The sequence below is a fragment of the Eriocheir sinensis genome, chromosome 28 (assembly GCF_024679095.1).
Source record: "Eriocheir sinensis breed Jianghai 21 chromosome 28, ASM2467909v1, whole genome shotgun sequence".
NCBI classification, from domain to species: domain Eukaryota; kingdom Metazoa; phylum Arthropoda; class Malacostraca; order Decapoda; family Varunidae; genus Eriocheir; species Eriocheir sinensis.
In genome coordinates, this window is record NC_066536.1 from 6,517,133 (window position 1) to 6,532,132 (window position 15,000).

At 44.9% G+C, this 15,000-nt stretch overlaps 1 protein-coding gene across 1 annotated transcript in view; it reads right to left on the minus strand.

Moving 5' to 3' along the window:
* LOC127004427 (zwei Ig domain protein zig-8-like) overlaps positions 1 to 7,988 on the minus strand; it is a 55,096-nt gene extending 47,108 nt beyond the window's left edge. Inside the window, exon 1 of the mRNA XM_050872107.1 lies at positions 7,759 to 7,988. The gene's annotated coding sequence lies outside the window, so the exon portion shown is untranslated. The remainder of the gene's footprint in view (positions 1 to 7,758) is intronic.
* Positions 7,989 to 15,000: the final 7,012 nt, after the last annotated feature.

Sequence of the window (15,000 nt, forward strand, 5' to 3'; positions counted from 1 at the left end):
CTTTCTGTCTGCCATCACTCCAACACACCCAATAATTATCCTTTACCTTCATCTCGCCCTCCACACTCCACCTTGTTTCCACCACCACTTCCACGCACTCTCCACTCATCCCTTCCCTCTTCATTCCCCCTCCACACTCCACCTTCTGTCCATCATCACTACCCTGCACCCTACACTTATCTCTTCCCTTCCACCCTCCCTCCACACTCCACCTTGTTTCCACCACCACTCCCACGCAGTCTCCACTCATCCCTTCCCTCTCCACTCCCCCTCCACATTCCACCTTCTGTCCCTCATCACTACCCTGCACCCTACACTTATTTCTTCCCTTCCACCATCCCTCCACACTCCACCTTGTTTCCACTACCACTCCCACACAGTCTCCAGTAATCCCTTGCCTCTCCTATTGACTTTCACACTCCACCTTCTGTCCCTCATCACTACCCTGCACCCTACACTTATTCCTTACCCTTCCACCCTCCCTCCACACTCCACCTTGTTTCCACCACTACCTCCTCGCAGTCTCCAGTAATCTCTTGTCTATCCGCTCACCTTCCACACTCCACCTTGTCCAAAATACCCTCGCCCACGCCTCACAAAGCTTTCCCCTTCCCCCCTCCCACCGCACTCTATCCCCGCCACGTATCCCCCCCTTCATCCTTCCAGCTTCCCACCACACCCTCCATTCTCTGTCCTTCACCGCTCTCACACCTCCTCCACGTCGGCAGTAGGATGGCAGGCTGGGCAAGAACTGTGGCGCTTAGGTATTTAATTAGCTCAACTGTGTGTGTGTGTGTGTGTGTGTGTGTGTGTGTGTGTGTGTGTGTGTGTGTGTGTGTGTGTGTGTGTGTGTGTGTGTGTGTGTGTGTTGTAAATATTTAGGAGTGGCTTATTATTATTATTATTATTATTATTATTATTATTATTATTATTATTATTATTATTATTATTATTATTATTATTATTACTATTATTATTATTATTGTCATCATCATTATTATTGTTACGGCTCTACTACTTGTGCTACTACTACTACAACTACTACTACTATTACTACTGCTGCTGCTGCTACAACTACCACAATTTCTTATGCACAATTATCTTACCCATACAAATTTTCCTGACACTTTTATGGAGCGTTTTCCCTCTCTTTCCCTTCCTATTTGCCTTTCTCTTTCCCTTCCCTTACAAACCCTAACCTTTCCAGTCCGCCATCCTCACCTATCCATTTCCACATAACCCTAACCTTTCCATTCCGCCACCCTCGCCTATTCCTTTCCACATACGCACTCACCTTCCCCTCCCTCCCCAGCACCACGCTCAGCCCCTACCAATGCTCAGCTGCTCCCCGAACCACTAAATGAGTTTTGTTAATACCAGAATATATTTACTTGGCCATTAACGAAGCTATCAGCGGTAATCCTCCTTCCATTTTCATCTTAAACCCATTTGCATTAACACACCACTCTCGGCGGCCCTTTAACTGCCCCCTCTTTTTTATATGGTATTAGAGGCTGACCAAGGGATGGGCAAAACACAAGCTCTCAAAAATGTGGTTCCTATAATGGCAACAAAGGGATATGGCAAAGAGAATGGTCAGATTTAGTTCAAGAAATGACTATTTTCAACAAACTATTCCCTAACACAAGCTCTAAAATGTGTAATTACTATGATGGCAACAAAAGGAAATGGTATAAAAAAATGGCTAGAGATAGTTCGAAGGGTAACAAACTATTCCAAACAAACTCTTCTCTAAAGTAACACAAGCTCCCCTTAATACTATTTATATAATGGCATCAAAAGGATATGCTAAAAGAACGGCCAGATTTAGTTCAAGAGGTGAGTGGATACTCCCCTCTAACAAAGTATTCTTCCCCTCAGAACCAATTCGAGTCCACCCCCTCCGAAGTGGCAGTAGTCGAGGGGAGCCTAACACAGTGTAATGGCCTTCGGAATACGAGTCGCGTGCCACCGGGCATCGACACACTGCTATTACGGTTCCCTCTTCATAAACAGACAGAGGGGGACACGGTACTCTCAGCCGTCACGAAGTCTGGGATGGAATTGTGTAGGTAGAAATATAGGGCCGCTTTCTGTTTTGATCGTTACCAATGAGCGGCGACGCCATTGGTAACGATGAAAACAAAGAAAAGTGACTGTGAAAGCGGCCATTAGTTGCGGGCTTACGATATAGCAGTGCGTGGCTTCAGTATTCACATCAGTTTCATCGGCCCTTGAGTCTGTGAATTGTAAAGATGATACTTAAAAATTATCACTGTAAGAAAAATTATATTACATATCTACCCAAGAGAACATGGAACCCAAGTCTATGCTTGAAGGAAACAGCTAGAAAAGATGATCAAAAACAGTGTCATTGAGAAGTGTGAAGGTTATGCTTATAAACAAATGTCAAGTAACATAAATAGTAAATAATGATGACCAAAGAGAAGAAGAACAAGAACAAGAACAACAAGAAAACAAGAACAAGAAAAAGAACACGAACAACAAAAAACAACAAAAAACACCACTACAACCAGAGAGCAAGGAGCCCCTATATCTATCCATTATTAAACTTTCTAAAAGACTCTCCTAAACACTATAGTATACCGCTGTTCCTCCTCACCTTTCATATCCGGATCCTCAATAAGAGAGAACACTGACAACGCGAGCCAAACAAAGGAGCGGTGAGTGGATGGTAGACATGGGTGGTGCTTGCCTTCACAATGGGCAGCCCTACTTGTGTGTGTGTGTGTGTGTGTGTGTGTGTGTGTGTGTGTGTGTGTGTGTGTGTGTGTGTGTGTGTGTGTGTGTGTGTGTGTGTCCTTCTAGCGTCCTCCGTCTCCTAACACTATGGGAAGCCTCACTGGGGGCCCACAAGGTAGAGCCAATCACGAGGCAATCTCCCTTACTCGAGGACGTGACAATACAATGTGGTGCTGGACGAAAAGGAAACTGGGTGCCATTCACACGTATAGGGATAGGCGTGTGGTCCCTGTGGGTTTCGCTCGTTCTCTATTCTATCGATCGAATGGACGTCTGGGTTTGTGTGACTTGGCTGTATGTGGCTAACTTGTGGCATATTGGATGATGATGATGATGATGATGGTGGTGGAGGTGATGATGATGATGGTAATGATGATGATAGTTGATTCCCTGAAGAAGTGATAATAGTAAAATAAATAAGGATGAAGAAGAAGAAGAAGAAGAAGAAGAAGAAGAAGAAGAAGAAAAAGAAGAAAAAAAAGAAGAAGAAGAAAAGGGAGAAAAAGAAGAAAAGAAAAAAAAGAAAAGAAAAAAAAAGAAACAGGAAGAAGAGAAGGAGAAGGAGGAGGAGGAGGAGGAGGAAAAGGAGGAAGAGGAGAGAAAGAACACGACCAAAAACAAAAGGAGAGATACAAGAACTACAAGCTAAGAATGAGACCAAAAAGAGCAAGGGGAGGACAGAGGAAAAGGAGGAGGAGGAGGAGGAAGAGGAGACAAAAGAACAAGAACAAAAAAAGGAACAACAGCAAACAGAAGAGGTGGTACAAGAACTACGAAATAAGAATGAGGCCAAGAAGAGGAAGGGGAGGAGGAGAGAGGACGAGGAAGAGAGGAAGGAGGGAGCGGCGCCGAGAGCTGTTGAATTTATCCTTTATTAGATTGGAGTGAGTGTCAAGGCGTGTTTCTACCTCCCTCTCTCCCTCAAACCCTTCCCTCCTCTCCTCCCCACCCCTCTCTCTCTCTCTCTCTCTCTCTCTCTCTCTCTCTCTCTCTCCTACTATTTTTTTTTCTTCTATTCTCATTCGTTTCTTATCTTTCCTTTTCTGGCGCTGCTATTGATGAAGACGGTGATGACGGTGGTAGTGGTGGTGCTGGAGGTGATGATGGTGATAGCGTTGGTAGTGGTGGTGGGGCTGGTGGTAGTGATGGTAGTGTTGGTGTTAGTAGTGAAGATGAAGATGGTAGTGGTAGTGGTAGTGGCGATGGTGGTGGTGGTAGAGGTAGTGGTGGTGGTGGTGGAAGCAGTGGTGGAGGTGGTGATGGTGGTGGTGGTGGTTTTGATGAGTGTTGGTATTAGTAGTGAAGATGAAGATGGTAGTGGTGGTGTTAGTGGCGGTGGTGGTAGTGGTGGTGTTAGTGTCGATGGTGGTGGTAGTGGTGGTGTTAGTGGCGATGGTGGTGGTGGTGGTAGTGGTAGTGGTGGTGGTAGTGGCGATGGTGGTGGTGGTAGTGGGAGTGGTGGTGAAGGCAGTGTCAGCGGGGCGCAGGTTCCCTTGTGACATAGCTGTCTTTCCCTGGCACTGTCTGATAATGGCCCCTAATTATCAATTAATTGGTGTGTTTGACAGGTATAGAGGGGCGCGTCAGGTGTGTGTGTGTGTGTGTGTGTGTGTGTGTGTGTGTGTAGAGAGAGAGAGAGAGAGAGACAGACAAGGGACAAAGAGACAGCAAAAAAGAAACAACCAGTAAACAAGAAACACACACACACACACACACACACACACACACACACACACACACACACAGCAGTTACAATAAATGGCGTCCCAACCTTTGTTACACGCCTGTCTCCCTTTTGCTCGCTGCCCTTTACACCCACACCAGCCGAGATTGGTTTCCCTCTCCGTTACTCTTCCTATCCCTCCTCCTCCCCCTCCTCTTCTCCCTCCTCCTTCTCCTCCTCTTCGTATTCCTCCTCCATGGTCTGCGGGGGCTTTCTGTGTCTCAACTCCCATCGTAAACCACTTTGCATTAATCCACCTACCAAGAGGAAGTCTGGATCTCTCTCTCTCTCTCTCTCTCTCTCTCTCTCTCTCTCTCTCTCTCTCTCTCTCTCTCTCTCTCTCTCTCTCTCTCTCTCTCTCTCTCTCTCTCTCTCTCTCTCCGCTATATATCCTCGCACACAGTTTGCTGAATAAACCTCTACTTTACATTATTACTTAAGATTGTGCGTTATTTTTTGGATGGGGTTACCTTCTACGTGGCAATTAGGTTTTTTTTCTGAATTTTATCATAAGTAATATTTCGGATAACACTTTGGCAATGAGAATCAGTTGGTGGGCATATTAAGTTTCCTGCAATGCAAAACCAAATATATCTAGACGCGTACTTGCGCTTCTATACGTGAATATAGTGCCCCGTTATTATTCTTTATTTTGTGTGTAATTATCAGTTTTCGGTTACAGGGGGAAGGGAGAGAGAGGTTTAACATGAGAAAATAAAATTCGCCACGAAAAAAAAAATGCTTCGTTTATATAATCGAGAAACGAAAGTAAAAGAGGTTTGAGAACATTCCGAAGCGGGTTTGTGGATTTCAAAAATTTACGCCGCATGTTTCTGCAGAAAGACGAGGCAGGCCGGGAGTCAAACAAAAAGTGATCAAACGTAAAAACGCCCGCAACATGCCGCTCCTGCAAAGAGGGAGGGAGGCTGAAAAAAAAATCAAACATTTATTCCTCCTCTTTTTTTTCTTCTTTTTTTTCATCTCTCCTGCCGCTCCCAACCCAGGCAGAGCAGCACCGGAATAACAGCAGGAACACCTCTGCAGCAACACTCGGTACACTTGTTTTCTAGTTACGATGCACGTCCTAACACCCTACCTACACACACACACACACACACACACACACTTATTGTCTCTGCATTTAAATTCCTCTCGCTCCTACAACTCTCACGGCAGGAACAGCAGGAGCGGACGAACAGCGGCGCTTCACCAACAGCAAGCTCGAAACATTTTACATTCTCGGTTCATCTCTATTCCCCGGGCACTCTAATATAACATGCCGGTACCCGAAGACGTGCAAGGCTTTAACACTACACGCTTAACATATTTTTCGTGGCTATCTTCCTCCCCCTACCTACCTACCCTCTTATCATTGCAAAAACACATATATCACTCTCTTCTCTTTCCATAAGGGAGGAACAAAATTGAATGGCTAAAAAAATACACTACACAATTATTATTTTCTCCTACGATCCTCCTCCTCCTGCTCCTCCTTCCCCTCTTCCTCTTCCTCCTGTTTTCTTTTTCCATCACGGGAGTAAGTATATTGGGTGGCTAACTACTTCAAATACACACTAGACAATTATTAGCTTCTCCTATAAATATTCCTCCTCCTCCTCCTGTTTCTGCTCCTCCTCTTCCTTCCATGTCAAAACCAACTGCTGTTTTCTCTTTCCATTAAATGTGTAACAAAATTGAGTGGCTAACAAATTAAAATATACACTACAATTATTAGTATCTCCTATATTCCTCCTCCTCCTCCTGCTCCTGCTCCTGCTCCTCCTCTACGTTCCATGTCAAAACCAACTGCTGTTTTCTCTTTCCATTAAATGTGTAACAAAACTGAGTGGCTAACAAATTAAAATATACACTACATTTATTAGTAACTCCTATATTCCTCCTCCTCTTCTGCTCCTCCTCCTCCTCTTCCTTCCATGTCAAAATCAACTGCTGTTTTCTCTTTCCATTAAATGTGTAACAAAATTGAGTGGCTAACAAATTAAAATCTACACTACATTTATTAGTATCTCCTACATTCCTCCTCCTCCTCCTGCTCCTACTCCTCCTCTTCCTTCCATGTCAAAATCAACTGCTGTTTTCTCTTTCCATTAAGGGTGTAACAAAACTGAGTGGCTAACAAATTAAAATATACACTATACAATTATTAGTATCTTCTATATTCCTCCTCCTCCTCCTGCTCCTACTCCTCCTCTTCCTTCCATGTCAAAATCAACTGCTGTTTTCTCTTTCCATTAAGGGTGTAACAAAATTGAGTGGCTAACAAATTAAAATATACACTATACAATTATTAGTATCTTCTATATTCCTCCTCCTCCTCCTGCTCCTCCTCCTCCTCCTCCTGCTCCTGCTCCTGCTCCTCCTCCTACAGCTTACATGTCAGGAGTCAGGACTTACAGCAGCGGGTCAACATCAGCAATTTACTGACTACACACACACACACACACACACACACACACACACACACACACACACACACGGTCCTTATCTCCTCTCCCCTCTCTCCTCGTCCTCCCTGACTAGATAGAACAGCCGAGGCACTTGACGGACATCACACTGAATAACTGAATATTCCATTTCCATCTCCTGAGTTGGAGTTTACGGTGAAGAGCAGCGATTATACCAGTTTTCATTTTACGTATCTTTACTTCGTCCTCTTGATGACTTCAAAGAGACACGGTGACGACGCAGTAGCAAAACCACTTCACTAATAAAAAAGAATAAAAAACTGAACTTATTTCCTCTTTCCATCCTTTCTTTCTCCGTTTACTTCTCACGGAATCGGTAAGTGTAATTGATTCAGTACTAAGAAAGCACGTGCTGGAGCCTTCATTTTCTCTTTCTCTGTTCTATTTGGGTACTCCAGCAGTCAGTAACGTTATTTTATCAACTAAAAAGTCACACGTGGTACATTTATTTCCTCTATCCATCTCTTCTCCATGTTCACTTCTCCAGCAATCAGTAACTGTGGCAATCAACGAACATTAAACTAATAAATCTCAGCACCAAAACACACTCGCATGAGATTTCCACTTCCCACTTCTCCGCTATTAAAACTTCTCCCGCAATCAGTAAAAGCAGGGCCGACGGGCGAACAGTTAACTAACAAATTTCAACACACGACACACAAGATTTCCACTTCCTCGCTATTAACTTCCCCCGAAATCAGTAGCATCGTGATCAGCGGGCCAGTATTTACACGGCGGGGGATTTGAGGTAGGTGTGTGCACGGTGTGACGGGGGGACGCACTCACTAGCAGCCTTAGCCCCGTGTGTGGAGGCCAAGGTGGGTGTGGGCGGCGCGGAGACTGGCACGAACACACTCTCCCAAAGGCGGATCGGAGTCTCACTGACGCTCAGAATCTCGCCGACTCGCTCGCCGCCGCTGCCTCTCTTTCCCTCTCTCGCTCTCCCTCCCTCCCTCCCTCCCTCCCCCACTCATTTCCAGGCGCAGCTGTCACTCCCCACTCTACCTCCCTCCCCTCCTCTTCCTCCCTCCCTCTCTTCCCTTCACTTCCAGCAGCCTCCCATACCCCATCACAGCTGTTTTTCTCCCTTTCCCCTTCCTCCCTTATTTTCTCTCTCTCAATCTATCTCTATTTCTACCTCTATCTCTATTATTATTTTGAAGTGTCCTTTTTCTTGCTACTGTTGTTTATCCCTCTCCCTCTCTCTCCCTTTCTTCTTCCCTCCCTACTTCTGTACATTCGTTTTCTCCTCCCTTTATTGTTTGTTTTTCCCTTCCCATTCTTTCCTGTCTCTCTCTTCCTTCCTCTCTTCCTTCTTCCCAACATTTCTTCATTAGTTTCCCTTTCCCATTCCTTTATTGTTTGTCCTTCCCTTCCCATTCTCCCCCTCCCCCCCACTCTCTCTCGTCACCCTTTCCTCATCATCCCAAACCCTTTCTCATCCATCTTTGCTCTCAAGATTATCCGATTTCTGTTTATCTCTCGTGCATTCTCCCTCGTTTATCATCCTGGTGTCTATCTTTTCTTTTTATTATTCCCTTTCATTATTATTTTTCACCTCTTGTGTTTATCTAATTATCATCATCTTTTTTTTCTTCTGTCACTCCTTGCACTCTTTTATTTTTATTCCTTCTTGATCATTATTTTATCGCCCTTCTCTTCCTTGCATTATATATTTCTTTCGCTCTTCTCATTTCCTCCTCCATCCCACCATTTTCCTCTCGTTTTTCCCTCTCTCCGAATTTGCTTTATTAGATTTTCCTTCACACGCCTCCCTCCCTCCCTCCCTTCCTCTCTCCCTCCCTCCCTTCTCTTCTCTTTAGCTCCCAGGTCTTCCCCTCGCCTCTCATTCCACTCCACCTCTCTCCCTTTCTTTACCTTTCCCCCATTCCCTCCCGGCTCCTTTCTCTCTCTCTTTCTCTCTCTCCTCACTTCACCTCGTCTCAGCCACCCCCTACCGTTACCGTCTCTTGTTTTTTAGTTACCCCCACCAGGACCTCCCCCAAGTACCCTCCCCCTTCCCCCCTCTCACCTAGGACCCCCAACCCACCCTTTTACCTTTCTCCTGCCTCCCCTCACCTGTGGAAACGCCGGCACTCCCCAAACCGGTTCTAGTCTTCAGGAGGCCCAAGGTGATGTTATGTTTCAAGGACCCCTAGTGGTGTATCCCCTCCTTTGTTGAGTGTACCCCTGTAGCCTGTATATAGTGGAGCCCTGTATCCTGTATTATGTGAACCCCTGTATTCTGTATATAGTGGAGCCCTGTATCCTGTATTATGTGGAGCTCTGTATCCTGTATTATGTGAACCCCTGTATCCTGTATTATGTGGAGCTCTGTATCCTGTATTATGTGAACCCCTGTATCCTATAAATAGTGGACTCCTGTATCCTGTATTATGTGGACCCCTGTATCCTGTATTATGTGAACCTCTGTATCCTGTATAGAGTGGAGCCCTGTATCCTGTATTATGTGAACCCCTGTATCCTGTATAGAGTGGAGCCCTGTATCCTGTATTATGTGAACCCCTGTATCCTGTATAGAGTGGAGCCCTGCATCATGTATTGTGTGGACCCCTGTGTCCTGTATTATGTGAGCACCTGTATCCTGTATTATGGGAGCACCTGTATCCTGTATTATGTGAGCACCTGTATCCTGTATTATGTGAGCACCTGTATCCTGTATTATGTGAACACCTGTATCCTGTATTATGTGAACACCTGTATCCTGTATTATGTGAACACCTGTATCCTGTATTATGTGAACACCTGTATCCTGTATTATGTGAACACCTGTATCCTGTATTATGTGAACACCTGTATCCTGTATTATGTGAACATCTGTATTCTGTATTAAGTGAATACCTGTATCCTGAATTATGTGAGCCCCTGTATCCTTTATTTAGTGGTCCCCCTCTTGTATTTGTTATGTTATGTTATGTTATGTTATGGTACGTTATGTTACCGCACTTGAAAAAAAGAAAAACGAAAAATAAAAACTAACAAACAAATCCACTGGCGGAGGTATGAAACAGATTAATTATTTGATGCTGATCAGTAATTTTGTGGTTCCCATAGATAAAAAGGACTGTCATTGTTAACGTGAAAAAAAATCCACTGGCGGAGCTATGAACCAGATGAATTATTTTGTGTTGATGATCAGTATTTTTGTGATTCTTGGAGATAAAGTTGGGTCCAAGCCCTGTGTTATGTATTTAGTGGGCCCCCTCTTGTATTCATGCCGGCTATGTTACGTTACTGTGCGTTACAAAACTAAAACAGAAAACAAAAAGTGACAAACAAAAAAAAAGTCGCCGGCGGAGACCTCAGTATAAGACAGCAATTAATATATGTTACTGATATGTATGTTGGGGTTTCTTGAGATGAAGGAACCTCTAGTGTTTATTTGTATCACTTATTTCTATGATCTGCCCTGACTATTGCCATCATTCCCTTCACCCTTCACACCCACTTTATAAACGCCCCCCACCCACGCATGTCTTCCCCCTCACCTTCATCCCAGCAACCAGGTATCCACAGCATCCCCCCAAGTCTTCACCTACAACCAGCTACATAATGTCACTCTTATAATCAGCATCATCGTCTTTGTTGTTAGTTTTTCGACAGCTCACCCAACTCACCCACCACATCTGCCCCTCCCCCCTCCCCCCAACAATCAGGTACCCAACAACAGACCCACAAACCTTCAAATACAACCAGCCACACAATGTCACTATTATAATCAGTCTCATCGTTTTAGTGTTTCGACAGCTGATCCTCCAGTCCCCACCACCGCCGCCGCCGCCGCCGCCACACCGGAGACAAAAGGTTTAGGATCGAGCATGTGATCCCGAACACCAACCTGCGCCTCTCATCTCCAATCATCACGCACGATCTCCCTCCTCCTCCTCCTCCTCCTCCTCCTCCTCGTCCCCCTCCCTCTCCTCCATTATTGGATTTACGTGAATCAGTCTGCCATCAGCTCCACTTTCGTGATTAGCTTCTGCTTGCTGAGTTTAAATTTCATCTTCTTAATGACGATGCACCCTACAGAGTTTTCCTCGTTCCCTGGAGTTTTATTTGATTTATTATTGTTGTTATTATCATTTTTGGATCTCTTTCTGCGGGGAGAGAGGGAAGGGAGGGGAGGGAGGGACGGTGGGGAACAGGGAGATTGTTTATTGAAGAGGAAGTTCTGAGAATGGATTAGTGTGGGATAAACAGATTTACGACAGACAGGAACACACAATTTTGTTTTATATATTTAACACACACACACACACACACACACACACACACACACGCACACATACACACGCGCGCACACACTGTTCCTCTAAAACTTTTCCCCTGTTGAGCCACGGAGAAGGTGAAATAACGAAGTCTCAGGGGTTTTAGTTTGTCCCCTCGGCTAAAACAAGACTATTTTTACTGCCAGAGATCAGGGAGGGGGAGAAGGGATGGCGAGGACGAGGACAACGAAGGGAAGAAGGAGGGGCGAAGGGGAGGTGGAGGGATGGGGTAGAAGGAAGGACGAGGACGAGGAACGTGAAAAGGAGGACGAAGGGGGAAGGAAAGAGACAAGGAGGAGGACGAGGACGAGGGCGAAGAAGAAGAGGAGGAGGAAGGGAGAAGAAAGAAGGAAAAAGACGAGGAGGGTGAAGAGAAGGAGGGAGGATAAAGGGGACGGGAACGAGGAAGGCGAAGAGGAGGAGGAGGAGAGCGAAGAAGGAAGAAGACGAGGAGAGGGAAGAGAAGGAGGGAGGATGAAGAGGAGGGGGACGAAGAGGCCGAAGAGGAGGGAAGACGTGGTAGAAAAGAGGACAAGGATTACCAAGAGGAGGAAAGAGGGGGTAGAAAAGAGGAAAAGGAGGGTGAATAGGAGGAGGGAAGGGGTAGAAAAGAGGACGAGGACGAGGATGACGAAGAGAAGGAGGAAGAGGATAGATAGGATAGCGAGGACAACAAAGAAGAGAAGGGAGGGTAAAGAGAACGAGAACGAGGACGCGGAGGAGGAAGCAAGGATCTAAACACCGGCAAACTCCAGAAAAAGAACACTTGGCCGCAATATTAAGGTTACAATCTCCCCGAAGCAGCATTTTCGCCTTGCTCACGACACAAGTTCTTTTAAAAGGACAGGATGAAAACTTTCTTTCCCCAACTTATTTCCACCCTTCTCTCTCTCTCTCTCTCTCTCTCTCTCTCTCTCTCTCTCTCTCTCTCTCTCTCTCTCTCTCTCTCTCTCTCTCTCTCTCTCTCTCTCTCTCTCTCTCTCTCTCTCTCTCTCTCTCTCTCTCTCTCTCTCTCTCTCTCTCTTTTCTTCTTTCTTTCTTTCATTCCTTTCTTTCTTTCATTTTTTTCTTTCTTTCTTTCTCTCTCTCTCTCTCTCTCTCTCTCTCTCTCTCTCTCTCTCTCTCTCTCTCTCTCTCTCTCTCTCTCTCTCTCTCTCCCCCCCACGAATAAAAGTTTTGGAATGCGGTTTATTTTTCCTTCCGTATGAGTTTAAATTCACCGCTGTGGTTTGGTAATTTCATACAATATCAAATTATTTTCGTTTACAATATATTAACGAGAATGAACATACCAAATAATAAATCACACAGGCAACACATATCACAACACAAGTTCATTCATTCTCTCTAACAAAACATAATGCGCAGATATTCGTATATGTTTATTGATTATATTTCTATTTATAACACAGAAGAGGCCACTCCCATCTATAGTGTATGCCTCCAACCTTATTTACTTTCCTATAACGACGCGAACAGCAACAACAACACACAAACATATCCAACAAAATATAATGCGCAGGTGTGTAAGTATGATTTGATATGTATGAAAGTATGATTAGGTAAGTACGATGTAAGTATGATTAGGTTTTTATATGTAACAAAAGGAGAGTCCCAACTTCGTCTAGAATAACGAAAATAACAATAAGAATACACAAACATTATATGCGTAAGTTACACAAGCAGGAATACCGTACATGAAGAGACACACTAATGGACGTGAAGACAGACATACACTCAAGAAATTACTCGTATTACTGTGGTCTCTCTTGATGGACTCCTTACTGTTTACTTCTACTTTCACGTCCTCCTCCTCCTCCTCCTCCTCCTCTTACTCTTTCTCGTTCTACCTTTCCATATTCCTCCTCCTCCACATATTCCTCTCTCATTCTTCCTCTGGTATTCCTTCTTTTCATTATATTCGTCGTCCTCGTCCTCTTGCTTCTCCCATTTCTACCTGTCCCCAACCATCACCTGTGGATATAATTGGCTGTCTCCCGAGCCTGTCACCGTCTACTGAATCCCTCCTGCACCAATATTCCAAAGGCGCCACGCACCCACGCACCCACAGCCACACCCGCACTTGCCTCCTCCATACACACACTCACACCAACATCCACCCACACACCCTACCCACACCCACCCACACCAACACCCACACCCACACCCACACACTACCCACACCCACCCACATCAACACCCACCCACACACACAAGTATCCCACCCACAAGCACAACCACACCCACCCATAAACACACACACACACACACACACACACACACACAAGTACCCCACCCACACACACAACCACACACACTTATAAACACACACACACAAACACACACGCTCACCTACCCCCCACCCCCCACTCACCCCCCCACACATATCCATCCAACCACCCACTCACCCACACCAACACACATCCACACCCACTCAACTCCCCCTCCCACACATTTTTTTCCCCAAACATATACATTCTTTGGTAAGTAATTATTTTACTGTCGCGTCCTATTTTTTTCCTCCATTTGATAGTTTTATTAGTTTACTTGAGGAATATTTGATAAAGACTGATAAAGAGGGGGTAGAAAGTAAGACGAGGACGAGGAGGGCGAAAGGGAGGAGGAAAGGCGGACTTATACTAACGACTCTTCTGTTGTCGTATATATTCTCGCCTAACCTTCAAACCTCCCCCCCAGAAAAATTAGGAAAGAGTGTACAGATGAAAACATGTGTGAAAAAAGCCATGAAATGTGTGTGGAAATCCACGCGACGCGGACAGCCAAACCCGGTGATTCACCCCAAATAAAATCCAATAGGAGTGTTCACGCTCTTACCTATGGGGGAGAGGGGGTGCGCGACCCCTTAAAAACACTAAAAGACATTGAAAATATATGTAACTTCCTAAAAGGGTCTCCGCCCCCTCGACCCCCATGTGTTTCCACATTTCACCGCATTTAGTAGGCGCTGGGCTTATCATGATTATTATTCATTTGCACATCAAATAAAGCGTCGTAATAGTAATACTAATAAGAAATAAAAATAAAAACTCAAATGGAAAAAAAACACCAAACGTAAAAAGCGGCAATAAAAGAAATAGCCGTTCCATTATTAGAGGAGCAACATTTGTGTATAGACGCATGTGCATATGGCAAGGAAAAAAAATACTCAACGTTCTACACCCACCTCCCACCACCCCCACCACCACCACCTATACCACTACCTCGACCACCATCGTCGCCACCCCGAGAGCCAGAATCTGTAACAACCTGAATGTAAACCGATGTCTTTTCAGTACCACTTTGGGGCCGAGATAAAACTGCATGTGTGTGTATAGTGTGTGTGTGTGTGTGTGTGTGTGTGTGTGTGTGTTCACCACAGTTAGGAGCAGACAGAACGGATAAAGAGAAAGGGAAAGCATTGTGCAAAGGTGAAAAAATGGAGGAAGGATTTGAAAATGCAAACCACACTTGAAATAGAAGAGGCAGCTTCTCTGTTCTCTTTTTTTTGTTAGATATTTTTTTCTTGATTGAAAGTGATGCATAAGGGGTGGAAGAGGAGGCTGCGGACCCCTGAAGGTCGGAGCTTATTCTATTGTCGTGAAACAGCGTTGGAGGAAAAGAATTGGGTGCAGTTTGAATTTATTTGTTTAATCTTAAGTTTAGCGCCATTACTTCTCGTTCACGACGCATCGTCGATCATAAACAAATTTAGATTCATCGAGAGAGAAAGAGAGAGAGA